This window comes from Monodelphis domestica, chromosome 3, assembly GCF_027887165.1.
Source record: "Monodelphis domestica isolate mMonDom1 chromosome 3, mMonDom1.pri, whole genome shotgun sequence".
Lineage (NCBI taxonomy): Eukaryota > Metazoa > Chordata > Mammalia > Didelphimorphia > Didelphidae > Monodelphis > Monodelphis domestica.
Genome location: NC_077229.1, coordinates 529,366,610 through 529,394,178, shown reverse-complemented (window position 1 = coordinate 529,394,178; position 27,569 = coordinate 529,366,610). Strand labels below are relative to the sequence as shown.

Here is a 27,569-nt window from a genome sequence, read left to right as displayed (position 1 = left end):
TTTTCTTGACATTTTTATAACCATATAGTAAATTCTTATCCCAAAAGCTTGAATTTTTACTTTTGTCAAACACAAACTTATTGTATTTATTACTTTTTGTTGTCTGTCCTGTTCCGCTGATCTCGTTTTCAATTTTTAGTACCAGATAGTTTTGATAATTACTGCTTTATACTATAGCTTAAAATCTGGTACTGCTAGACCTCCTTCATTTACATTTTTATCAATTCTTTTGATATTCTTGATGTTTTGATTTTTCCAAATAGATTTTGTTATTATTTTTCCTATTTAAATAATTCCTTTGGTAATTTAGTTGTAATAGTATTAAATAAGTAGATTAGTTTAGGTAAGATTGTCATTTTAATTATATTGATTATGCCTAGCCACAAATAATTAACATTACTCCAATTATTTACATTTGACTTTTTTGTATAAAAATGTTTTGTAATTATGATCACAGAGTTGGCAGGTATGCTCCTTGGTATTTTATTCCATCTGCAGTTATTTTAACTGGAGTATCTCTGATTTTTTATTTATGCAGGACTTTGTTGGCGATAAACAGAATTGCTAATAAATTATGTGGATTAATTTTATATCCTGCCACTTTGCTAAAAATTATTGATATTTTCAATTAATTTTTAGTTGAGTATCTAGGAATTTTCATAAATACCATCATATCATTGGGAAAATGTAGTTTTATTATCTCTGCCTATTTTAATTCCTTCAATTATTTTTTCTCTTCTTATTTCTATTGCTAGCTTTTCTAATACAATATTTAATAATTTTGGTGATAATAGGAATCACTGTTTCAATCTTGATCAAATAGGGAAGACTTCTAACATACTGGCCATAAAGATAATGTTTACTCTTCCAAAAAGTATATACCTCATTATTTTAAGGAATTAATTTATACCTATGATTTCTGGGTTTTTTTTAAATAGGAATGAATAAATGTTATATTTTGAAAAAGCTTTTTCTGCATCTATTGATATTTGTTTTTGCTACTTTTGTTTTTTGATGTAATCAATATTTAATAGTTCTAGTGATGTTAAACCATTCCTGCTTGCCTGGTATAAATGTGTTTAGTCATAATGCATAATCTTTGTGATATGTGGTAGTCTCCTGGCTAAGATTTTATTTAGGATTTTGCATCTGTGTCCATTAATGATGTTGACCTATAATTTCTTTCTCTGTTCTTGCTCTTCCTGCATCATATTGGTTTCAAAAGAAGTTTGGCAGGACTAAAATGTATTTAATATTGGAATTAGATGTCTAGTTTAGTACAATTGTTTTCAAATAAATTGTACAATATTGTGGGTAGGAATATGATTGATTTTTTCTAGTAAGTTTTTCTTTGCTTCACCCTCTTTATAACTTCTTTCCCCCTTTCACTCTATTGTGAATGTTGGTTCCTGATTCATCAGTTATAATGATACTTGTTCCTTCTTTACTTTCCGTTTTTCTCCTGAAGGTAATAGATAGAAATAAATTTGGGCTCTCTCTTCTATGCTAAGGCTGTTGCTATCATCAACCCCACTGAACCCCTGCCAACTAGCTGTCATTGGGTTCCATCTATCCTTTTGTCTGTCATGAAATTTGATATAAGGAAGGATTATCCTTTCTCAGAATAGGTGGTGTCCTGATAAGAAAATCCATTTCCCATATGAAACCCATTTTAATATTTCTGTCCTTTACTGAAGAAAAAAACTTCTGTTCCCATAGGAAGGTTGTATAGTGACACCTATTCTTTTACCCTTCTGGGAAGAAACTCTTCTCCATTTCTCATTTTACTCAGCCTCCTGTAAAAGATAAAAAAGTAAAAGATAAAAGGTATCTTTTATCCATTACTTTTGTACCCCATATTTGCCCATATACCCCCAATTCTATTTTGAGATGTAAGGATTTGTTATTTCTTCACTATTTATCAATGATCTTGGAAGAGTTTCATCTTACACTGACTTCTGTTGCCTACCTTTCTTGTCTCCATTCATAAAAATTCTGAGGAATAAGCACTTCTTTGCTTTATGAAAACATATGGATGAAGTGATGCCATTATTGTATCTTTTATCATAATTATACTTATTTTAATTTCTTGTGTTTCTGTTGTTTGGGCAATTTACAAATAAAATAACATGTTCCCCTCCTTTTTTGTTTGTTTTAGGTATGCCTTAAGTTATTTTCTTTTGTTGAAAATCTATCATTTTAATTATTTATTGAGCTCATATCTTTCATAGATTATTTTCATCTGAGAGCTTGAGCTCCTTTGCTCTTTTGGAAGATAGTCTTCCATCAACTTCTCAAAAAACTCAAGAATGGCAAATAATACTTTTCATTCATATTCTAAATTCTTTTATTCCCCTGGTATCACACAATATTTATTATTTTCTATTGAAATTTATCCTATAAAGCTTTAGAATTGGAAGAATGTTATTATAATATTTTGTGATATGTTGACTATTTCAATAAGGGCCTCATTTCAATAAGTGCATCATTATCAGTAACAAATTATGGACAATTTTCTTGCATTATTTGTACCTTGTATTATTTCCCAAGATATAGTGTTCCAGATTTGATTCATTTTATTCTTTTATGAGGCTTGTCTCTTCCTTCTCTTCTGATAAATTTTCAACATTGTGTTTCGGATGTTTTCTCTTTCCTAGAGCCTCTAGTTCTTTAATAAATTATTTTTCTACTTATTTTTTTCTACTCTGTTATCATCATTTCTAGTTTTGCTTTGAGAAATCTTATTGCCAACCTGAATTCATTCCTAATTGCTTCTTTTAAACATTTCATTCTCTTTTTAATTTTTTTGGAGTTTTTATTTTATTTTATTTTTAAATAACCATTACCTTCCGTCTTGGAGTCAATACTATGTAAGGGCTAGGCAATGGGGGTCAAGTGACTTGTCCAGGGTCACAAAGCTGGGAAGTGTCTGAGGCCAAATTTGAAACTAGAACCTCCCGTCTCTAGGCCTAGCTCTCAATCCACTGAGCTACCCAGCTGCCCCCTGGAGTTTTTTTTTTTTTTTTATGTTCTTCCAAGATCTCCACTGATTTTTAAGATATCTTTTTCAATGAACATTTTTCCTTCCCTTTCCTTTATAGTGTAAGACATGTTCAGATTGATTTGGAATCCTTATTTCTTACTCATTCCTCCTTTGTTTTTTTATGATTCCCTCTGAAAACCTTTTGTTTTCTTTCTTTATGACCTTTTACTGCAGCAAGGTTGGACCATGCTCAGCTTCCTCTTAGGGGATAGAAATATAAAATCAAGGTCTCTGCCCTGAATAAACCCTAGGAGGAAATTTCTAGTCCACGTTGGGTTTTCATTTCCCTTTTCCATACACAATGGTGCTCTTTGGTCATTTGCCTGTGGTTCCAATCCTACTCCATATTTTCTGTCTCCCTCCCTCTTCTTGCCATTCACCCTGTCCTTTATATGCTCAGATAGAATTCATCTCTGCTCCCTTCTTTCTGTGTGAAGAGAGGAGGCTTTAGTTGAATCATTGCTGTTGTGGGAGGGGCATGGTTTATCACATCTGGACCCTGAATCACAAATTGACAATTTTGTTTACACTTAGTGTGCCCTAGGCTTGGCATTGATGGGAAATAGAGAGGAAGAGTAAGGTGATGGATGGGGATGCTGTGTGGAATTATCAGTGATGTAAGTTCTTTGTTGCTACTCAGTGATGGTGTTTTCTTTACATAGTATTTAGGCCTTCTGGTTTTATAAATTCAGCTTCAGATATTCAATGTCTAGTGCACAATCCTTTTTTGTTGCTCTAAGTGTCTAGGTGGTTGAGTTGTTGCAACTTCTCCGCCATCTTCAACATAATATGCTCTTTTCCTTCTTTCTCTATGAGCCTATATATCCCATGTAAGTTCTGGGAAATCCTCATCCCAGTTCCCACTGTCACAGACAAGTTGCATTTCTAGAGCTAAAATGGCTACATATTCTTCTCAAGGTTATAGGTACCCATGAAAGATTGAGGGAGATTTTCTAATGGTATTGGATTCATCTTCCACTGGTGTGCTCCCCACCAAGATAATCATTTGAGAGCCAATTTAGTCAGCAAGTCTTAAATAACTTCTATAAAGCTTGTATAATACCCTCCACCTCAAAGTCTCTAACTCATTCTCTCACAAGTACATAGAGAGTCCCAGAGAAACAGGGCTAGTGTTTAGACAGCTAGTGTGGTAAAATGTTGACTCAGAGCTCCTTGTTACTTCCTCCTTTAAGAAGTCCACCTTAAGACAACTGATTTGGAGGCAGCATTTTGGAAGCCAGTGAGAAGATAGAAATTCTAACATCATTTAAACCTTTCAATGTTGTAAGTCCTATTCTATTCAAAGGGGAAAAAACATATTTAAAAAGCATATTTCTCTCCTTTGCAGTTAGTTCTTCTCCAGTGGTGTATTGTAAAGCCATGTTACTCCAATTTCTGGAAATACTAATGAATGCCAGCTAAATAACTTCTTTTTAATAGAGGACCTAGATGGTCCCCAAACCAAGTGGAACAGATTTATTGTCTAACATAACTTAACTTTATCTAATGCTTTAATTTTTTTAAATTTATTTGTTTAGAGTATTTTTCCATGATTCCATGATTTATGTTCTTTCCCTCCCTTCTTCCCTCCCTCCTCCTGGAGCTGACAAACAATTCTACTGGATAATACATGTATCATTGGTCAGAATATATTTCCATATTATTCATATTTGAAATAGAGTGATCTTTTAATGCCAAAACCCCAGTCATATGCCCATCAAACTACGTCATTGATCGTATGTTTTTTTCCCCCCTGCATTTCTACTCCCACAGTTCTTTCTCTGGATGTGGATCACATTCTTTCTCATAAGTTCCTCTGGATTGTCCTGGACCAGTGCACTGCTACTAGTAGAAAAGTCTGTTACATTCATTTGTACCACAATATATCAGTTACCATTAAATGCTTTTTAAACACTTTTCACAAATTATCTGAGATCTTTCAATTGATTGATGGAGCAATGTTCTCAACATAATTTTGGAACAGGATAATTGAGATAGAATGATTTTTGACAATAATGCCTCCATACTGTTTTTGTATGTTTGTCTTTTGCAGGAAGTCTTTCTGTGTCTAATTCTTTATATGTCGGTCTTTTATAGTCTTGTTCTTCCCTTCTGATGCAATATGATGTATCAGTCCTCTTCATTTTTGGCACCTTCCTCAATTATTTCTATGTTTTTGTTATTGCTGTTTTTTGTACAAAGCATCAGAAATGAAAAAAAGGGTTGGGTTGAGAATTTAAGTATTTTTCTTATTGAAGGGTTGGGGTATCTGGAACCTCCACAAAGAGAAGGGTTCCTGCCTAAAAAATGATTTTATAATGCCCCTCCTCCTTCATTTAGGAGGAGACAAAATATAGGTCACCTCTCCTTACATAGTTATTCACAATATGTCTGATATTGTGGTATAGGATGAGTTCAATGTTCTCCTTTCATTTAGGGGTGAACAGAGTTCAAAACAGACCCTTGTAAATTTGATGATGTATAGTGCCTACTGGGAGAAGATAGGAAAAATGAATAGTTTCCTTAGGCAGCTCTCCATTGTTACACTGAAGACCTATATGGGGATGAGATCCTTCCTAATAAGAATTTCCAAGTATGTGGTCAACTGTACTAAATGAAGTTTTAGGGAATCTAGTACTAAAGAGAAGTACAGTTTTCTTTTACTCTCACGTTCATTATACCCCAACTCTAGAGTCCAAGGGGAAAAGTCTTTTTTCATAACAAGTTTGGCTTAAGTCTGTTACCTCCTAAAAGGCACTGGCAGAATTTCTTCTAGAAAGGTACTCAAAGTAGAGTCAATGAGTTATGGGACAGCTATATATTTCTTCCACCACAAAATAAATGCTTAAAACACAAAATACTCATCAGCACAATGAAAATACTTAAAACATAATACAACCCATAACATTTTGTATGACTGCTGAACAGATAGTCCCACCTAAGTTCTGTATTGTTCAAGAATAAACTCAAGACCCTATTTTGTGACAAGCCAAGATATGTCCTGGGATTATTTCCCTTTTCAGTGCTCATCTCCATTTATTTTTTTTTTCAGAGATGGTCCTTTGCTAGGCAATTTGCATCTAAGCCCAGGAACTTCTAAATTTTTGAACTCAAAAAGTTGTTCCCATTGCTAGAAATACCCATTTCAGGATCAATGTTTAAATAACTGTATTTTTTGGAAGAAATACAAAACAGAACATATTACTCATCAAATTCAGTCTCAGGTTTATTGGAAATTTGAAGTAGAGGTGCAGGTTCCAATACCACCAACAGATGGAAAGAGAGAAAGAAAGAAAATTGTATTTCTTTCTAAAATCAATAGGCAGATCTTACTGCCCAGTGGGAAATAATTTTTTGCTAGAGCTTTCCACAGGCATAAAAGCACTAATATTACCTTTACTTACCTTCTAAAGGTATAAATCCTTCAGTAAATTGAAAGAACATGAATCTCACTGAGAGTTACTATGGGGTCAGCTATTAGGGCCACAGGAAGGACTTCTTTGATTATTTTTATTACAACTTATGGAAGGGCTTGTATTGTGTGAAAGGATTCCCATATTTTCTTCTTCATACAATTATAATTACTGCATATTTGGGACATTACTTGTTGACTCAAGTTGGTGGATCATTGGGGATTATAGAATTGCTTATTCTGATATTTTGCAGATCAGCTGGCTCCATATAGTTTGTAGGAACACAAATTTCGGCAAAATATTATTTAATTCATTTAAAAAAAGAATAAATTTGAAGCAAGATTCTCATTCTTTTTTTAAGTAGATAATTGTCATACTAAAGAACTAGGTTTTCTTTCACCTAAGAATCTATTAGAATTTTTTTTCTTTTATGACAGATTATAATGCCTGTAATTAAGGCAGCAGAGGCAACAAGGACACATTTCTTCCTTCTTTTCATCGTTTAATCAGTAATTGTAGCATGCAGAATACTATCATTCAGTTATCAGGCTTTCAGTTATAAGAAATGTAATAGAAGGGATCCTGATTCTGTGACATGCATAGGGACAGGCATTTGATCAACTAAATGGAAAAGGAGAAGTGAAGCTGAATGTGAAGAAGCAAAAGGAAAATAATTCACAACACATCATTTCTTGAAAGCTAATGGCCTCCTGCTAGAGGAGCTGTCCAGCACCTGTTTCTAACTCAGTGTGACTTCTTTGACTTGAAGAGAAGGAATGTTATAAAGAAAATTGGAACCTATTTTAAGTGGCTCTTTTGACTTTGCTGAACATTAAACATATTTTGCTTTTTATCAAGCATGAATTGATTCCCATCACTTATTAACAACATTTATTGAAGAATCAGGGAAAGAACATTCAACTATTAAAATATTCTAATAATATGGAATGTCTTTCTGGTCTAGTTGCAAAGTTTATTAAATTTTTTATATTATGGAATATTCTAAAGGAGTATATATGTGTGTATGCATTCATATATGTCTCTGGAAGCAAAAACATAAATAAGACTTGCTAAAGACTCAGAGCTCAATATCCTATTCATCCTGAATCAATGGACATTTTAGAAACTATTTCCCTCTGGCATTTCCTTAAAATTAAAGCAATTGTTGCTCAAAGGTCATAGATATTCAACCCTATGAGTATATATATCAGTGTATGTGTATTTTTTCAAGATGTAGGTAGAATGAAGAATACCTGGTTTTTCTACTGACTGAATATACTCTACATTTAATGATATGTTACACACCTGTATCTCACCAGATCACAAGACTTCTATCAAACTTTTTTTTTAATTTAGTTAAAGAAAACATAACTCTCAAGTTGCTTCTCTCTCTGGTCAATTAAATATGGCAGAGAGCTAACTGTAAGTGTTCAAAAGTTTTGGGCTTCTAGAAAACTGAAAAACAGACCTATCCCTTTATAAGCAGAGGAAGAGTAAAGAGAGTCATCCCTGATAGAGCTCACAGCCACTATGTCTCTATATGATAGAGAATCTCCTTGTAATTGATTCATGAAACTAAAGCTGTGCAGGTTTTCATAAATTACCTGTTTTTCTCTGACTTAAAAGCAATTTAAATCTTTTATGTGTCTAAAATGAGCCATGCCACTTTTCAGGGCTGATGGAAAAATTGTATATAATTAAAGCCAACCTTGTTCCTCATCAATTAACTTGAGCCTCAACTGGATTATTTTATATGTATACTATCTTGTTTTTATGTATTTGTTTTCAAAGCTGGGAATTCTTTTTATTTATTTTTTAATGTAAAAAATTGATTTAGAATATTTTCCCATGGTTACATGATTCATGATTCTTTCTTCTCCTCTTCCCTCCCCTTTCCCGGAGCTGACAAGCAATTCCACTGGATTCTACATGTATCATTGTTCAAAACCTATTTCCATGTTATTCATATTTGCAATAGAGTGATCTTTTAACATGAAAATCCCAATCATATCATCATCAAACCTCGTAATTGATCATATGTTTTTCTTCTGCTTTTCTACTCCCACAGTTCTTTTTCTGGATGTGGATAGCCTCTTTCTCATAAATTCTTCTGGATTGTCCTGGATCATTACATTGCTGCTAGTAGAAAACTCTTATTACATTTGATTGTGCCACAAAGTATGTCTATGTATCCAATGTTCTCCTGGTTCTGCAACTTTCAGTCTATATCAATTCCTGAAGGCTTTTCCATTTCACATAGAAGTCTTCCTGTTCATGATTTCTTTCAGCACAATAGTATTCTATCACCATCAGATACCACAATTTGTTCAGCATTCCACAATATATGGGCATCCCCTCATTTCCATTTTTTGCCACCTCAAAAAGCCTGGCTATAAGTATTTTTGTATAAGTATTTTTCTTCATTATTTCTTTGTGGTACAAACCTAGCAGTGGTATGGATGGATCAAAAGGCAAGCAGTCTTTTAAAGCCCTTTGCACATAATTCCAAATTGCCCTCTAGATTGGTGGATTAATTCACAACTCCACCAGAAGAGTATTAGTGTCCCAGGTTTGCCACATTTATCACTTCCCTTTGCTGCCATATTGACCATTCTGCTAGGTGTGAGGTGGTACTTCAATATTGTTTTAATTTGAATTTTTCTAATCAGGAGGGATTTAGAACACCTTTTCATGTACTTATTGATAGTTTTGATTTCTTCATGTGAAAACTGTCTATTCATGTCCCTTGATGATTTGTTGACTAGAGAATGACTTGATATTTTGAAAATTTGACTTTAGTTTCTTATATATTTGGGAAATTAAAACTTTGTCAGAGAGTTTTGTTATAAAAAAGTTTTCTGAGAATGTTGCTTTCCTTTTAATTTTCATTGCATTTGTTTTGTTTGTACAAAACCTTTTAAATATGATATGATCAAAATCACTTATTTTACATTTTGTAATATTTTCTGTTTCTGGCTTGGTTTTAAATTCCTTCTTTTTCCACAGACTTGAGGGTATACTATTCTGTGTTCAACTAATTTACTTATAGTTTTCCTCTTTATATTCATGTCATTCACCCATACTGAATTTATTTAGGTGTACGGTGTGAGATGTTGATCTATACCTAATCTCTCCATACTCTTTTTCAATTTTCTTAGAAGTTTTTCAAATATTGGATTTTTGTCCCCAAAGCTGCAATCTTTGAGTTTATCATGAACTGTCCTGCTGAGGTCATTTATCCCAAGTCTATTCCATTGATCCTCCCTTCTGTCTCTTTACCAGTACCATGTTGTTTTGATAACTACCGCTTTATAGTACAGTTTAAAATATGGCACTGCTGGGCCCCCTCCTTCACATTTTTTTTCATTATTTCCCTTGATATTCCTTATGTTTTGTTCCTCCATATGAACTTTGTTATGGTTTTTTCTAATTCAGTAAAAAAGTTTTTTTGGTAGTTCAATGGGTATGACACTAAATAAGTAAATTAATTTGGGTAGGGTTGTCATTTTTATTATGTTAGCTCATCCTACCCATGAGCAATCAATGTTTTTTCCAATTGTTTAGATATAGTTTTAATTGTGTGGAGAGTGTTTTGTAGTTGTGTTATTATAGTTCCTGTATTTGTCTTGGCTGACAGATTCCTAAGTATTTTATATTGTCTAGGGTGATTTTCAATGTAATTTCTCTGTCTAATTCTTGCTGTTGAGATGTGAGATATGTTCAAAATATATAGAAATGCTGATGACTTATGTGAGTTTATTTTGTATCCTGCAGCTTTGCTAAAGTTGTTGATTATTTCCACTAGCTTTTTAGTTGATTCTCTAGGATTCTTTAAATAGACCATCATATCACCTGCAAAGAATGATAGCTTGGTCTCCTCATTGCCTATTTTAATACCTTCAATTTCTTTTTTCTTCTCTAATTGCCACAGCTAGTGTTTCTAGTACAATGTTAAATAATAGAAGTGATAATGGGCATCCTTGTTTCACTCCTCATCTTATTGGGAAGGCTTCTAGTTCATCCCCATTGCAAATGATGTTTGCTGATAGTTTTAGATAAATAATGTTTATTATTTTTAGGCAAGGACCTTCTATTCCTATACTTTCTAGTATTTTCAATAGGAATGGATGCTGTATTTTGTCAAAGGCCTCTTATGCATCTTTTGAGATAATCACATGTTTTCTGTTGGTTTGATTATTGATATGGTCAATTATGTGGATGATTTTCTTAATATTAAAGCATACTTGCATTCCTAGTATAAATCCCACCTGGTCATAGTGAATAATCCTTGTGATAACTTGCTATAGTCTTTTTTGTTAGTATTTTTACTTAATTTTATTACTGTCTGGCTTTGGAATCAATTCCATATTTGTGTCATAAAAGGAATTTTGTAAGACTGATTCTTTGCTTATTTTGTCAAATAATTTATATTGTATTGAGATGAGTTGTTCTTTAAATTTTTGATAGAATTCATTTGTGAATCCATCTGGTCCTGGGGATGTTTTCCTAGGAAGTTCCTTGATGGATTGTTCAATTTCTTTTTCTGAGATGGGATTATTTAAATATTCTATTTCTCCTTTTATTATTCTAGGCAATTTATAGTTTTGTAAATATTCACCCATTTCACTTAAATTGTCATATTTATTGCCATATAATTGAGCAAAATAGTTCTTAATCATGTTAGTTTCCTCTTCATTAGAGATGAGATCATTCTTTTCATCTTTGATACTGTTAATTTGATTCCCTTCTTTGTTTTTTTATTAGATTAACCAGTACTTTATCTATTTTATTTGTTTTTTCAATTGAATAATTCTTAGTCTTATTTATGAGTTCAATAGTTCTTTTACTTTCAATTTTTATTAATTTCTCCTTTAATTTTTAGGATTTCCAATTTAATTTGCATCTGGGGATTTTCAATTTTTTCTCTTTCTAAATTTTTAAGTTGGAAGCCCAATTCATTGACCTCTTCCCTCTCCATTTTGTTGCTATAGGCTCTCAGTGATATAAATTTTCCCCTGACTACTGCTTTGGCTGTATCTCATAAGTTTTTATATATTTTCTCCTCCTTGTAATTCTCTTTAATGAAGTCTATAATTGTTTCTATGATTTCTGTTTTTACTCACCAGTTTTACAAATTAGATTATTTGGGTATCAATTTTAAGCTTGCCTTTCCATGGACCCTAGTTAATTATAATTTTCATTGCATCATGGTCTGAAAAAGTTGCATTTCTTATTTCAGTTTTTCTGCATTTGTTTGCAATATTTATATGCCCTAGTACATGATCAATCTTTGTATATGTACCATGTACTGCAGAGAAGAAGGTATATTCCCTTTTATTCCTTTTCAGTTTCCTCCGGATATCTATTAACTAGTTTTCCTAGCATTTCGTTCATTTAAATTTAGGAATTCTTAATATTTATCTTTTAGAAAGCAGAGACAAAATAACTAGTTATTGGAAATAAATAGAAGGGGGAGTTGGGTGGCTCAGTGGATAGAGAGTCAGGCCCAGAGACAGGAGGCCCTAGGTTCAAATCTGGTCTCAGATACTTCCTAGCTTTGTGACCCTGGACAAGTCTCTTAACCACCATTGCTTAGCCCTTACCACTCTTCTGCATTAGGACCAATACCCAGTATTGATTCTAAGATGGAAGGTGAGGGTTTAAAAAATAAATAAATAGTAGGCTTTTTCTTGATTTTCTTTTGAGGGGTATAGGTATGGGAACAGGCAGTTAGGTGCTTCAGTTAATAAAGCATGTGCCTAAAATCAGAAAGACCAGAGTTCAAACATGAATTCGGGACTAGTTGTGTGACTCTTGGACCTTAACTCTAGCCTGCATAAAATGGAGAAGGAAATGACAAACCCTCTCTCGTATCTTTGCCAAGAAAATCCCAGAGACAGTTATGGGTTCACAAAGAGTCTGACGTGACTGAATGACTGAACAAGGGAATAAGAATAGGAATATATACTAAGCCAAGATTTTATTCTTGTTGAAATCTTCCAGAAATAATTCCATCTTATTATTCTGGAGATGCTATTTGACCTTGCAGAAAATGAATAGTAAGACAGATGGATTTTAGTTAAATTGAAAAATGATAACATTAGAACATGGTTGAGAAAGATGATTCCATGAAACAGGCTCTAATAACTAACACATCGATAGATATGTGGTTATTTAGATTAAACCTAAGGAACCATGATGGTCATAAAAGCCAAGCTTTCTGATGTCTTCATTTCCTTCACTTTTGAAAGGACTGGGGAATCACATAACTCCATGTCTCAGAATCTATAACTTTTGTCAGGCTTCATTTTTGTGCAGCTCTTCCTATTCCCCTCTAGTTAGTGCTCATTCATTCACTCTGATGCTCTTACTCTGTGTGTGTGTGTGTGTTTATATGTGTATGTGTTTGTATGTGTATGTATGTTTCTCTGTTTCTTTCTCTTTCTGTCACTGTCTCTGTCTCTCCTCAAAATCTATTTTAGTTACTAATATATGCACATGGTTTATACATACAAAAAATAAATTCTATGTCTTTGTGCCTCTCCTCTACCACACTTCCTTGCACATAGCATGTATTCACAAATATGTGTTGGGAGTATGAATTACGTTATTAATATATCATAATATTGTTACATAGGAAGTGTAATGATGTCAGTAAAAGACAAGAGTCCAATAGAATAACTCATCTGCCAATGTAACCTGACTCTTTCTTTTTATAAGTTAGAAAGATTAATAATCTGGTGCCAATGCCAACTTTTCCCCCCTAAAATCGAAATTGTTTAAAACTAACTAAAAACTGAAAGAAAATTCTGTTAAGGAGTATTTAATTGTTTTTAAGTAAAAAGGAAGGCTTTGTTAGATGTTTAATAAATCAAATGAAATTTATTTTAATCAGACATATTTAGATTCGACATTGGAGCATTATCTGTGAGATGAGATACATTAGGTTTTTTGTAAGATATGTAAAAATCTTTTGTTGCCTATTAGTGGATAAAAGATATTAACTTTAAATTAGTTAATATGAGCAAGGAGCTCCTTTTAGATGTTGCTAATTTGAATAACATTAGGAAACCAATTATAGGAAAATAACGATTATAATAATACCCTTTGGAAAATTGAAAGCCTGTATTACTTCACATTATTGATAATGTATTTTAAAATAAGAGATATTTCAATTCAACATTAATATTATACTTATATTCAAAATGCTTTAGGGAAAATGATCCAGAGTTTATTCTTCATGAGAATTCTTTGAGACAGAAGAGTTTGGCCATTCCCAGTTTGTTGACAAAATTATCAAGAAACTGAACCAAAGGGGAATGCTAGGAACCAGGGAAGAAAGAAAGTTTGAGAACACTTGCACAATGATCAAGGGATAGAAAAAGAAGCAATATTATCATCTGACAATACTTCAGATAAAAGTTTTAAGAACAAAACTCTGACAGTTATAATTTAGTAGGAGGAAGGGGATTCAAATGTCTAGACATTTCTTAGAGTGCTTTCTCTCCCAAAGGCAAAGCAGCTAGTGATTGCTTCACTTGTCTTAATGATACTTTTATCCTTAAGAAGTTGACCAACCAAGTGATACTCTATTTTCAATCTTATTACCTCTAAGAGCTAGGAACAGATTCCTAGGAGTGCAACTATGGAGACATTAGGGAAAAATCACAATTCACATTATTTTTTTTTTGTAATGGAAAAGGAGAAGAAACCTGGGAATAGTCTGTTATTCATTTTAGGCATGAGGGGAGCAAATTTCAAAGGATTTAGGAAAACAATAACATAAAGTGGAAATGGGGTAGCTACTCCAGGAAAGATGGAGAGGTATCAAGAATGAAATTACAAATGCAAAATATGTAGCATTTTTGATGACATAGAAAATTGGAATTATTATTTTTAAAATTAATTAGTCACATTAAAATACACAATGAACTTGCTCTCTCTTCCTACCCTTTCTCTTTAAAAGAAGGTTTCAATTAACAAAAGATACATGTATATATAAAATTATCTTATATTTATCAGCTCTTTCTAGGGAGGTAGAAATATACAAGTCATCATTCAAACAATATTTCTGTTGCTATACACAATGTTCTTTTGGTTTTATTCATTTCACTCTTTGTAATTTCATCTTGATCTTCATATGTTTATCCAAAATTCACCTGTTTGTCATTTCTTACGGCACAGTAGTATTCCATCACAATTGTATGTCACATCTTATTTAACTATTCCCTAATTTCTAGTTCTTTGCCACCACAAAGAGAGCTGCTATAAATATTTTAAAATATATGGGTTCTTTTCCTTTTTCCCTGGTTACTTTAGGAAATAAATCTAATAGTGGTGTTGCTGGGTCAAAAGACATACAGAGTTTTACAATTCTTTGAACATAATTCTAGCCTGCTCTCTGATGTACATGAAAAAAAAACCACAAACTTAGGTGGATTTTAAAAGCCCTTCCCATTCCAAAGAGAAAAAAGATAGTCAGAGAAAATAAGTTCAAGTATAGAAGAGTACTCCCTCCTTCCCACAGGACCACTACCTCCACCTATCCCTTACTGTCTCTTAAAAAAGATGGCATAGAATAATATTAATGCTTCTTGGATCATATCTAGACTGCTAAAGTTAAGAATGAACTATGGAAAACCAAAGACAGTAAAACAGATGCTTTAAAAATAATTTTTGGGAAAGAGTTGAAGGTCTGAGAAAGGATAGGAGCACTGCTGAGATTAAGTGACAAAGAGAAGTGATTTGCTTAATCCATATTTTGCTTGCATTTTCTCTGACAAGAAGAATGATTTGGCACAGAACCAGGAAAATGTTGCACACAGTAACAACAATAATGTCTTATAAACAACTGTGAATGAGTTAACTATTAACAATGAAGCTAGGATCAAGGACAACTCTAAGGAACTCATGACAAAAAAAAAACTCTGATATACACTACCATAGGAGTGTAAAGATTAAATTTAACTCTCCCCTGATTGTAACAATGAAGATACCTAGTTCTTCCCTGATTGTGAAGATTTAAATTGTAACTCATGTGTATTTTTAGATTTTAATCCCCATAAGTATAAACACCTTACTTACCAGTTAAGCATGGAGACCTACCATTTTTAGATTCAATCACAAAAAGTACAAACTCAGTACTTAAAAGTTAAGTATGAAGATCTGCCCATTTAGAACTAATTACCAAAAGTGCAAATATACCACTTCATCATGAAGTGGGAGGTCTGTGACCTATGTGTGCAATAGTGGATAACGAATCAGAATAGACTAACTGCCTTCTGGGCAGTCCTAGATCAGAGCATCAACTATAATTGGTAGATGTGGAATTAGGGGAAGGCATAGGAAGTGACAGAAGAGAAAATGTCTTTAAAAGGGGTTGTCCTTTCCTGTCAGTTCTTCAATTTTCAGGGGAACTTACTGTGAGAATTCAATTCTTCATGCTTTCGAGTTGAGGATGGTAAAGAATCTGTTGACTGGACTGACACTTGGTGAGTGAAAGGCTGACTCTTAAATGCTGGATTTTCTAAAGAGATTTCCCAGGTCCTCAGCTTTTCCAAGGCCAGCTGAAACTAATTCTCCCTGACCAGAGGGGCCAGGAGTAAATTACTTAGTGTTTAGGCTAGATATCTTACCTTATCCTCTCTCTGATTTCTTGCTTCACTCTTTATACATTTTGGTAAATAAATTGTAAATAAATCTCTTTGGAATTAATTAAATTCCTGGTGACCAAACTCTTAAATATTCAAGTCCAACCCTTTAAAAATCCTTTCCCCCCCTTTCAGAAGGAATGGGTGGAGTCTGAATGCAGGTTGAAATGCACCATTCTTCTCCTTACTTCTTCCATGATTTTTTCTTGTATCAGCAATATGTGTCTTGTTTCACAATAAGAACACGGGAATATGCATTATATGAAACATGTATATAAATATATAATATATCCATATATATTATATGTACAGCTTATATTACATTACTGGTCTACTTAGGGAGGGGATGGGGAAAAAGAATGAGATTTTTCATATCATAATGTTAAGAATTTGTTTCTCTTGGATAAATTTATTATAACGTATTATTTATTTATACCAAATTATATATATCGTTATGTTACATAATATTATATTATGTGTATTAATAAAAAATAAGTGGCAGCTCAAAACCAATGTGGCTAGTTGGGAATTCAAATCTAAAATAAGTAAGTATTCTCATTTGAAAAATCAGAAGACTGTTATAAATAATCTTGAATGACCCTTCAATTGCTTTGTTCCATGATTATTATTATGAACAACAGTGGTTATGATTAGAAAGATTTTGAGAAGTTTTATTTAACATAGATTTCTATAGAGTATCAGATAATCTGACTTGATTTGGAATAAATCTAATTAAACCACAACAAAATAGCTCACATATATCTGGGGTGGTAGATAGTAGATAAGCCTTGAAGGTAAAAGATGCGTATCCAAGTCCTACGTCTGACATATTAGACCATGCATAAGGAAGTCATCTGATCTCTCTGTACCCTACTCAGCTTTCTGAGAGGATAAATGAAGAGGCTCAAAACCCAGAAGGCTTATTGATTTCATGAGTACACAATCAAGGGAGGGAATTGAAACCAAGAATTGGTATATAAAGAAATGTGACCGAAATTTCATATAAGCTTGTTCTCTGCCTTCACATTCCACTTTCATTGGTATGGAAAACCAATAACTTGACTAGTTAGGGAAAATAAAATGGGTCTAAAGCCAAACTACTATATATGATATATTGGGTGGAGCTCCCTAAAATAGGTTTGGGAGCAGAACATTTCCAAGAAGTAGTTAGATGGCAGTTATTCAGATTAGGTTAGATAAAGGCTTGTGATAAAGTTTTAGATTCTCCCTACAGAAGAAAATAGGTTCAAAGACAAAATAAATGCCTATCGGCTCTACTTTTCTGGCAGCCGATTGTGTATTCTAAAACTGTGTGGCTCTGAGAAGCTCTCTCCTTCCTAAAAGAAAAGCTCTGTCTTGGTATAACAGAAATCAGTCAGCAAGCATTTATTAAAGACTAAATATGCACCAGACATGATGCTAAGAACTGGGAGGCAAAAAAGGGCAAAAATAAAGAAATAAAAAAGCAATGACAAAATTAATTCCTTGCCTCAGGAAGCCTACATTCTAATGGGAATATTAGATGGAAATAACTAGACATCTATAACATATGTTCAAAGTTGATAAAAGTAGATGAAAGGGAAAGGCAGCTGGTGGGGCAGGGAGGAAGGGACGAGGAAAGAGAACTTGCAGAAAGTTGGAGTTTAGCTAAATCTTGAAGGAAGTGATGGAAACCGAGAAGGTAAGGAATGGCCATATTCTTATGATAGACAGCTGGGTTACTGAGGATCCCCCCCCCCTACTCAGTTTGATATGAGACAAGCCACTTAGTCTCTTTCTGCCTCAATTTTATCATTTATAAAATAAAAAAAATTAAAGCACGTAGCCTAGAATTGTTGTAAAGATGAAATCAGATAATTGTAGTATATTTAGCACAGTGCCAGGCACATCATAAGCACCATATAAATACTATACATGGGTATAATATGCACATATACATCCACATCTTAAGCACTGTATAAATATTATATATTATTTATAAACCTTCAGGACCAAAGTCGTGAAGGATGATAGAAACCACTTTTCCTCTTAAGGGGAAGAGATAGCATCTATGTTAAATACCATAAGTCAAAACCAAAAATTGGAAGCAGTGAGGCACCAAAGGTTCAACATACTTGGGGGGAAGGGAAGAGAGTATAACGGACTGTTTATATTTATAAACAATAACTCATGATATGTCTGCGATGGTTGTATTTTTAATAATAAGCCAGAAGGCATAATTCAGATAAAAAATGTTGGAAACATGCCTCAGGAAGAATAAGAAATGGGTAACCTCCCATAAATTGGGGGCAGATTTTTCCATCAAATACATACAGCATCAGTAGGAAAATGGAGACACCTGGAGAAATGTGTGGTCAAGACACATGTGTCAGGTACACATGTGCAAGGATATGTGGCTCAACAGTCACGTGCTCAGCAGAGTAATGCCTAGCACCTACCATACAAGGCAAATGGAAAGCAATATTCATCAGGGTTAAGCTGTCTCACACAGTGGGGAGCAGGCACCGGATACACAGTGAAACGACTTTAAAAAAGATATTGACAACCCCACGATGTCAGAAGTGCTGGTGAACGTTTTATACGCGTGCCCTACGTGTATTCTGTCAATGGATGTCTCCTAATCCCATCTATTCCTTAGAATAGATTAGATTCCACTTTTCTCATTGATGACGTGCCCATTTGTAGAGAAAAGTTTGTCCCAACAATGTGGGTGAAGTGATCTATTGCCACTTTTTTTCCTTTAATGTGCCATTAAATTCCATTGCTCTGAACAAATTGTGCTCTGTGGCTGACTAGGAAAAGTAAATACATTGATTGTTGCCCATGAACTTTGCTTTGCAAATCTGGAGAATACCTTAAACCTCAGGTAACTTGTCTGGGAGCACCCTGAGGGGAATAAGGCAAGGGAGTAAGCAGTGAAAAAACAGAGTGTGTCCCTCGATCCTATATAAGGCACAAAGGAATGGATGGTATAGATTTGGGTTTGGGGGCTCCACACTAGAAGACCCTTGAAATACAGGCCCTTAACATTTATGGCTATTACTAGACTTTCAATATTTTCTGATTTATTTTTTGACAAAGCAATTCAATATAAAGAAAAAGCAATTTGAAAACTCATATGAATTTTATATCTTATTTTCAAGGTTAATTTTTCTTTTATCCTTTTAAGACATGTATAGTGTTTATTTTTCACATAAATCACTTTCAAAGGAGTGATTTAATACCTTATGAAAATGTAATAAATCATCCTTTCCTATTATTCCTTTGGAGTATATTCAACACTGCAAACCTACTGAGCACTGGCTTTATATTCTGGGTCATTTCAAATGTGATTAATATGATTGGAAAACTGGGACAAATTTAATATATTCTGTGCTTATTAATATAGTAATCTATTATTAATCTTTTCATATAAAGATATAATTTGTTTAAGCTTTAAATATTTTATTATATTCATAAAATTAACAAAATTAGGCAGCTACTTTGCTTTTTCTCCCACTCAGATAATCACAGTTTAATTTGAGATAACATCAAAGCCAGGTGCACTTATTAAAGCAGAAAATTTTATAAGTATTTGTGCTTTGTTCCTAAAGTGGGACCTGATGAATTCAAAGTTGTATATGTCACTGCCAACCAAGATGAGCTAATGACTAAAGACGGGAAGAGCAATTAGGAAGTGAACAATGATCCATCTGTTAGGTATTTCCAAGGAGCGCGACAATGAAATTTTATTCTTTTTGAGCTCCTCATAGTGTTTTCATCTCATTTATGTGTGGTTGGCTGATGTGATTATAGAGTTATTAAATCACAAAATCTATGAATTAAATGACACTTCAAAGAACTTTTAGCCCAACCCCTATTTGGCCAAGATTCTCTTTGAGTATGCCTTCACTGCTTTTCATCCAGTCTCTGCTTGCAGTCCTCCATCAGAGAAAAGGCATAAACCTCCTTCTATAGTTCATTTCAGTTTTGGTTAGCTTCTAATATTAGGAAGGATGTATTTGTCTCTCCATTTGTATCAAGCCTACATCTGCCTTTTTACTCACTGTTTATAGGTCTGATCTGAGCTAAGCATTCAAGAATAATTTCACTTCAATTCTTTATATATTTGAAGACGTCTGTCATATTCTCCTAAACCTTTCCATTTTCACCTAAATATCCATATTTCATCAACTGATAATCATATTAATTAGACTTGGGGCCCTCTCAAGGGACTGATTTCACAGTGAGATATTTTTTCTGTAATAAGGGATTGTAGAATTGAATATTCTCTCTATGGGTGCCAGGTAGAACTCCAAATATTTCTATTTAAGATTGAAAAGCGAATTGTTTCAATGATTAGATTATCTGGAATTTATGGTATTAATTAACCATTATTTAATTGTACTATATCTTGATTGTTTAAATAGGCTTGTTATTCAGAAGTTTTAAATTTCATACAAGTTATTACTGGGTAACTGCATGAGCAAATAATCAAATAAGATATGTTTCTATTACTTAAACATATATTATATTAGGGGGAAATAATATATACATAAACTAGTTGCTGGAAGTCCTTTTCTTCTAAACAAGGGAAGTAAATAAAGCCCTGGAGGATTCTCAAGCAAGGTAAACTCTGTCTTCTTTTTAATCTTTCTATTTTTTAATACCTGTCTGGGTACTGGCTCCTTTGTTATTGTCTTTACATATGCCCTGTTCCAAAACAAATTTTAAAAAAGCCACCTTCACTAGATTCTACAATCTTTTCAGGATATAGTCAAATTACTCCATCTCAGCCTGGGGACAGGGAAAGTTGTTTAGATTCATTGCCATTGCCTCCTCTTTTCTCACTCCTCACTTTTTGGCATTCTGGCTTCTGACATTACTTCTCTCCCAACTTACCTGATTGAAGCTTTCCAATCTTTTCTTCCGACTCTTAAGCCAACATTTCCCATGAACTATGGACGTTTTCCAAGACTATGCCCTGAGCTAGCTTTTCTTTCTATAATTTGGTGAAAATTTCAGCTTACATGAATAGATCATCTGTAAACAAATGCTATCCAGTTGTATGCATTAAATCCCAGTTTCTCCTTTGAGCATTGGTCCCCCATAACTCATTAACCAATGCCCTACTGGACAAGGTGACTATGTCATAGATATCTCAAACTCAACATACACAACATAGAATTTAACCTCCCCTCTTTTTCTCCCCCTAGAAAAATCCTCACTCTTCCAAACTTCCCAATGTCTCTCAGTTACCACCATTTTCCCAGTCTCCAAAATGTAGAACCATCTTATCCATTCCTTTGTTTCTTTGCACATGGTTACCACTGTAGTTCAGGTCATTATCAAATACTCATCAAAGGACTTTCTATTTGGTCCTCCCTGTTTAAACGTTCTTCTCTCTCCCATGTACCTTCCAAATAGCTGCTGATGTGAATTTCCTTAAGGTCAGATACGACCACAGATTGGGACATAATAAACTGTAGAGGCTACTTCTTGTCTGTAGAATCAAAAATAAACTTCTGCTCAGATGTTAAAAGCACTTCAAAGTTTGGTCCCAACATATCTGACCATCTTCATTAGGCAATCCATTATTCTAATATTATCTAATAATATTCTAATAAAATCCAATATCCAATATTCTAAGATCCAGACAAACTGGACTTCTCTCTTCTTTTCTCTCCCATTAGAATGAAGCCTCTTTAATAGTAATTGTCACATTTATATTTTTGAATTCCCCATGACATACAAAAGATGGTATATTTTAATTATTTAATGATTTCTCATTGACTGATCAATTGACTGAAAGGAAAGTGAAGAATTTGGAATAATTTCAATGTTATGTTTGGAAAGATGGTAATGAACTCAACGGAATTCAGGAAGGTAGGCAGAGAGGAGGTTTTGGAGTGCAAATTAATGATTCATTTGAGACTTTTTGAGCTTGAGATGCCAATGAGACATAGAGCTGGAGACAATAAGAATTTGAAAATAGAGTAATGGAGTTAAGAACAGAGGGTAGAGGTGAATATATAGGTCTGAAAATACTTTTATAGGGAAATAATTTATCCCATAACAAGTGATGAGATCACATCAAAAATATCAAATCCCAATGTTGAAAGAAAAAAATAAGATGCCCCTATATTATCAACCTCCTGAATTTCTATGCTGGGAATTTCATTGTAAGGTTTCAATTATAATGAACATGAAAGTATTAAACATGTATTTAAAAGCTGATTCTAATGAGTAAAGTGCTCATGGACCAGAATTATGGATATATTTCTACTATTTCACATGATTAATTTCTGAATCCTTAAATTGAATGGGGGCTCAAATTTTGTGGAACTCAAGCCTCTCCCTTTGTCTCCTGTCTGGAAGACTGGCAAGCAATTTCAATAACTTCTTTGTAATGTCAAAGACCTACACTCAGCATCTGAATGAGATGGTGCCAGTGTGCTAAAGGAAGAAGGACTTTTTAATGAGCTTCTGACCTGGGCACTGGCTATACCATAGTCTTGGGATCAGTCTCTTTTATCTTGTTGTTGATTGCCAATATGATGGTAATATTTCTGCCATGACACTTGTTTGATTGGCATCCCACAACCCCCTTCCTATTTTCCTTAATAAAGGCAGTTCAGCTCAGTCACGCCAGAACCTTGACCATCTGAGGAGAAGCTGACAGGCTGACCTGATGGCACCATGCTTATGTCTTGTCTCTGCATTTCTTATTTCTCTGATTTTTCTATGTATCATTCTTTCCTGATAAGCTTAACCCTTTACTTTCCAGCATCCAACATCAAACCCAGAAGAGAATTTTATATGAGCTGGACTCTACATTCATTCATCGCTGTTTTCCAACTAACTCTACCACCAAACAGTTTTCTGACTACACTTTAGATCAGTCTTGGAGAAATTTGAATCCTACTGCACCTCTGTACTGATCTGTGACTTCCTCTCCTAGATTACTATTTCAGGAGCATTAGCCATTTTTTAATTCAATCTCTATTCTCTGTTAATCTCCCCTTAGGCTCAATAACCACTTTTCCATGAGGCAGGTATCTTTTCTCCACTTCACTCCTTCAATTTTGTAACAATGAACCATGAGCAAATCTGTTCTACCATTGTCCCTGGATGGGATGAGCCATCCTACTCTTCTAGAGCCCTATTCATTATCCTAGTAACTTCCTAGATCAATTCACTTTGCTGACCACCACTTCCTTTTAATATGAAAGGAATAATTCATTCTTTACCAAACCCATGATTACTTATTTAGGACTGTGCAAAGATAAGAGTGCCTCTTCACACATGGTCTCTTTCTGCAATTTCCTCATGGTATAGAGCAAGAAATTTCAGTGTTTGATGAAGCAAAAACTCTTAATTACCTGAATGTGATCAGCAGAGGGCTTGAAGCCAGAGATTCTTAAAGGTCTGGAGGGATATCCTTGTACTTTTCTTATCAGAAGCAATCAAGGGTCAAGTCAACAATGCATATGATTGTTACATGGCAAATTAGAGGAAATATCATAGGAGAAGTGGTAGCATTGAGGTGATTCAGAAAGGAGTCTTCCAGAAAGAAGGAAACTAGGGATGCCAGGTGGCAAATATAAGGAAGGAAGCCTTCTAAGTATGGGAGACAGGTGGTGGAAAGACATGGAAGTAGGAGATGTATTTTCTTGTGCAAGAGCCATCAAGGAGGCTGGTATCATTGTAAAAGGTCAAACTTGGTCAAACTTGCCCTTCAGGAAGACCACTTTGGGAGCTGAGTGAATGATGGATTGGAGTGGGAAGAGATTTAAGGTAGGGAGACCAGCAAGTTTGCTATTGCAATCGTCCAGGAATGAGATGATAATGATTTGTACCAGGGTGATGAAAGGGTCAGAGGAAAAAAGAGGGTATATGGTAGTTGGGAAGATGACTTGATAGGCCTTGACGACAGATTGTATATGGAAGAGCAGGGAGAGAAAATGAAGACCCAAGCATGCTCCCTAGGTTGTTATAGGAGATGATTGGGAGGACAGTGATGTTTTGGGCAGTAACAGGGAAAGTTTGAATATGGTCAAGTTTTGGGGGAATAGGAAGATAATGGTTTGCATATGATGAGTTTAAGATGTTTCTGGGATGTCCAAATCATGAATTCAGCAAATTTCAGTCTGGCTAATATCAGGCTTCTTGAAGTACCGTTTTTTAACTGTTCTATTTCTATTCCAAATTCTGCCTTAAACTGTTTCAATTTAGTGCTGCAGAAGCAATCTGTGTGTCTTGTAAAATTTAAATACCGCTTTGAACATTGAAACAGAACGAAGACCTTTTCTTTCGCTGCCATTACATTTACATTGAAAGTTCATGATTTGTTTCCATTTGTCTGTTCTAAATAATAGTTCGGGAGCACTTTAAATGAATGCTTTTTCCTGAGAAAGGGAAATAAAATCTACATTGGTAAATCAGAGTGTGCCAAGCTTTTCTTAGAGGTGAAAGAGTCGGGCATGTCAGAGTGAGGAGGGATGGGCAAGTCATCTTGACAACACTGTACCCAATAGGTCTATGGGAATAAAAAGAAACACCAAGTGGGAGAAGGAAAAACACACCTTATTGGTTCTATTGCAATCTTGTGTCACGAACTTATGCTGAGGGAGAGAAAGAAGAGGTAGGATGGCGAGAAGAGGAAGAGAATCAGGGGCAAGGACAGAAAAGAAGTAGACACTTTGGGGGTGTTGCTGTTTTTAAAATCCAAGATCGTGGAGTGAATTTGACCTTCCTCAGAGTTTGCCAGTGACCTAAAGGAATATAGGCAACGAAAGTGGAGCAAATCACAGATGGCTGCATATTTGACACATCTCAAGGGTCCTCAGATTGCAGAGACCCATTAAAGGTCTTCTTTCATTCACTTTGGAGGGCAACCACTGTGTCACATCTCTTTGACATCAGCCTAATTTCCTCATTCTATAAAGTCTAATTAAATTCATGCCCTACTGATTCAAATTGTGTGTTTCTAATTAGTCATATGGTGACATTTACCTTTGCATTATTAAAAACACACAAGCATCAACAAGAACAAAAACAAACAAGAAAAAAAGTCCTTTGGGTTTGGGTTTTTTTATCTTTGAAATGACTGGGTTAGATTAAAAAATGTTACATGCCCTTTCTAGTCTTAAATCTGAAATTTCTGTATCTGTCTTTAAGAAAAGAATGAGGAATAAGACCTAGGAGTTCCTGTGTTAATGGGCATATGCAAAAACAAGTAATGAATTTAGTGAAATAGAAATTCTAGCGATGGGAAAAAATCCTTCCACAAAGGTGTCATTGAGAAATCTGAAGAAGGAACTGGATTAGATTGTGGTTATTAATGGGTATACTTTATACAAAAGGAACAAAATAGATGAGAGACATTCAAGAATAGCTCTATAGACTTATTTTAATTTGGCATTGCATATTAATTGGAACCTAGGTGACACAGTGGATTGAGGGCTGGACTTGGTTTCAGGAACACCTGAGTTTGAATCCTGCCTCAGATATTTACTAATTGTGCAATTCTGGACAAATCACATAATTTCTCTCAGACTGTCTCATTATCTATAAAATGAAGAGAATAATAATACCTACCTCCCAAGGTATTCATGGAGATCAAATGAATTCACAAATACAAAGTATTTTTTTCAAACTTTAAAGCCCTCTTTGAATGTTGGTTATTATTATTTATACTCAGATGAGGAAATTCATCTATCAGAGGCAGAAAGCCTGGTGGAAACCATATGGGTAAAGATATATGGAGGGAGATATTGTTAGGTACCATCTGGCCAGAAGAAGGAAATAGATAAAGGGTTTGGGATACAGATCACAAATTTTTCATTGAAGCATGCTATCATATGGATGGGGGGGGATTCAATTATCTAGACATCTGCTGGAGCTGTCATTCTGTCAAAATCAGTTTACCTGATAAAGTTTTCATGCATTTTATGAATCACATCATTCTTTGAAAAACATGACTAAAGAAGGAAATGACTAGGGTCATTGATAGGCTAGACTTGATTCTGACCAGTGAGGTATAACTGATGGATGAAGTTAAAAAAAGAATTTAATGGTGGCAACTTTGGGAGTAGGTGATCACTTCACATTTGAAATAGATACTAGAAGGCAGTCTGGGCATAGTTTGATATGCACTCTAGATTTCATAGAATTATGACAAGGGAAGATAGACATGGCATGAAATATTTAAGGGAAATCTATTCAAAATGGATGGTTTGTTTTGAAAAGTGACCTTGTGAATATACCAAACAAACAAAAAATCCTTTGAGGAATAGAAGCCACTTCGATAAAAATTTAGTCATGATGGGAACAAAGGTAGGTAGCTAGAGGTGAATCCAACTGTGATACAATTTTGAAAAAAGTAGTCTGGAAAGTACGAATGCCCAGAACAACCTGGGACTAGCGATTAAGTCCTTTTAGGGTTTTAAAAACAAGGACAACACTGTGCTGGGAGCAAGAGGAAGATAAAAGAAGGGTGTGGAGTGCTTCTTGGAACAGATGGAATAATAGAAGCAGAGAGAAAGCAAAACAACAAAATACTAAAATTTTATTTTCTTTGTTTTTGCTATGGAAGAGAAAGATGGTCAGATTGATAAGAAGTCCAAATGATCTAAATCACATTGAAAATGTCATTTTCCTTCTGATGTCTTTCTTCTCATGGTTCACACAACGTTTTCCCACAGTGACTTGAAAACAATGCTGCATAAAAATTTTAAAAGGTGTTTTGGAAGTGAGGTGTAAATCCTCAAAGGGGTATGTCTATACCTATAGATCTATCTATGTATATATATAATGTATATACACATATTCCATATATACACTTCTATAGATACTGTATGCATATGTTTTAAGGTTGAGGATTTCAATAAGTATGGATAGTGGGGTGGATGCTTTTGCAATGATTTGTATTGATTAAGTAATGTCTTTATTTCTGCCAGGGACATCTGTTGTCTACATTCCAAGGCTTGGGCTCTTTTCTCACCTGGAAGGCAAAGGAAGCGAGAATAAGGGGAAAATGTTCATGCTTGTGGAAAGTGAATACATTATCTGAAAGTATTTATGGTATCAGAGCCTCGATAGGAAAAAAAGGACTTTGAACTGGACTAAGGTGGACAAATAGAAGACTATCACACAAGAAGGGAGGAAAGGAAAGCATCTTCATGCACTGAAAGGTAAAAATCATTGAGACTGATCTTGAATACAAGAGAAATAGATCCTCTCAAGCAAAAATAGCTTCTGATTCTCCAAAAAATGAAGTAGAGGCACCAGAGACACGATTAGGTGAGAGAACATCAAGTAAGGGTCTGCAGAATAGTGGTGGTTCATGACTTCTTCATTGGTGGTGATGAGGTCTCTAGTGTTGACTTGTTATGTAGTTGACTTGTAGTGTTTTTCTGGGGCTACGTCTAGGGGCTAGCTCATGCCAGAGAGAGGATTCTTCTCATCAAGATCTTCATGTAC

At 34.3% G+C, this 27,569-nt stretch overlaps 1 long non-coding RNA gene across 1 annotated transcript in view; it reads left to right on the top strand.

Annotated features, from left to right (window-relative positions):
- LOC130458025 (uncharacterized) overlaps positions 1-27,291 on the top strand; it is a 33,027-nt gene extending 5,736 nt beyond the window's left edge. The window contains exon 3 of the long non-coding RNA XR_008917228.1: positions 27,047-27,291. This is a non-coding gene — a long non-coding RNA (uncharacterized LOC130458025). The remainder of the gene's footprint in view (positions 1-27,046) is intronic.
- The last annotated feature ends 278 nt before the right edge of the window (positions 27,292-27,569 follow it).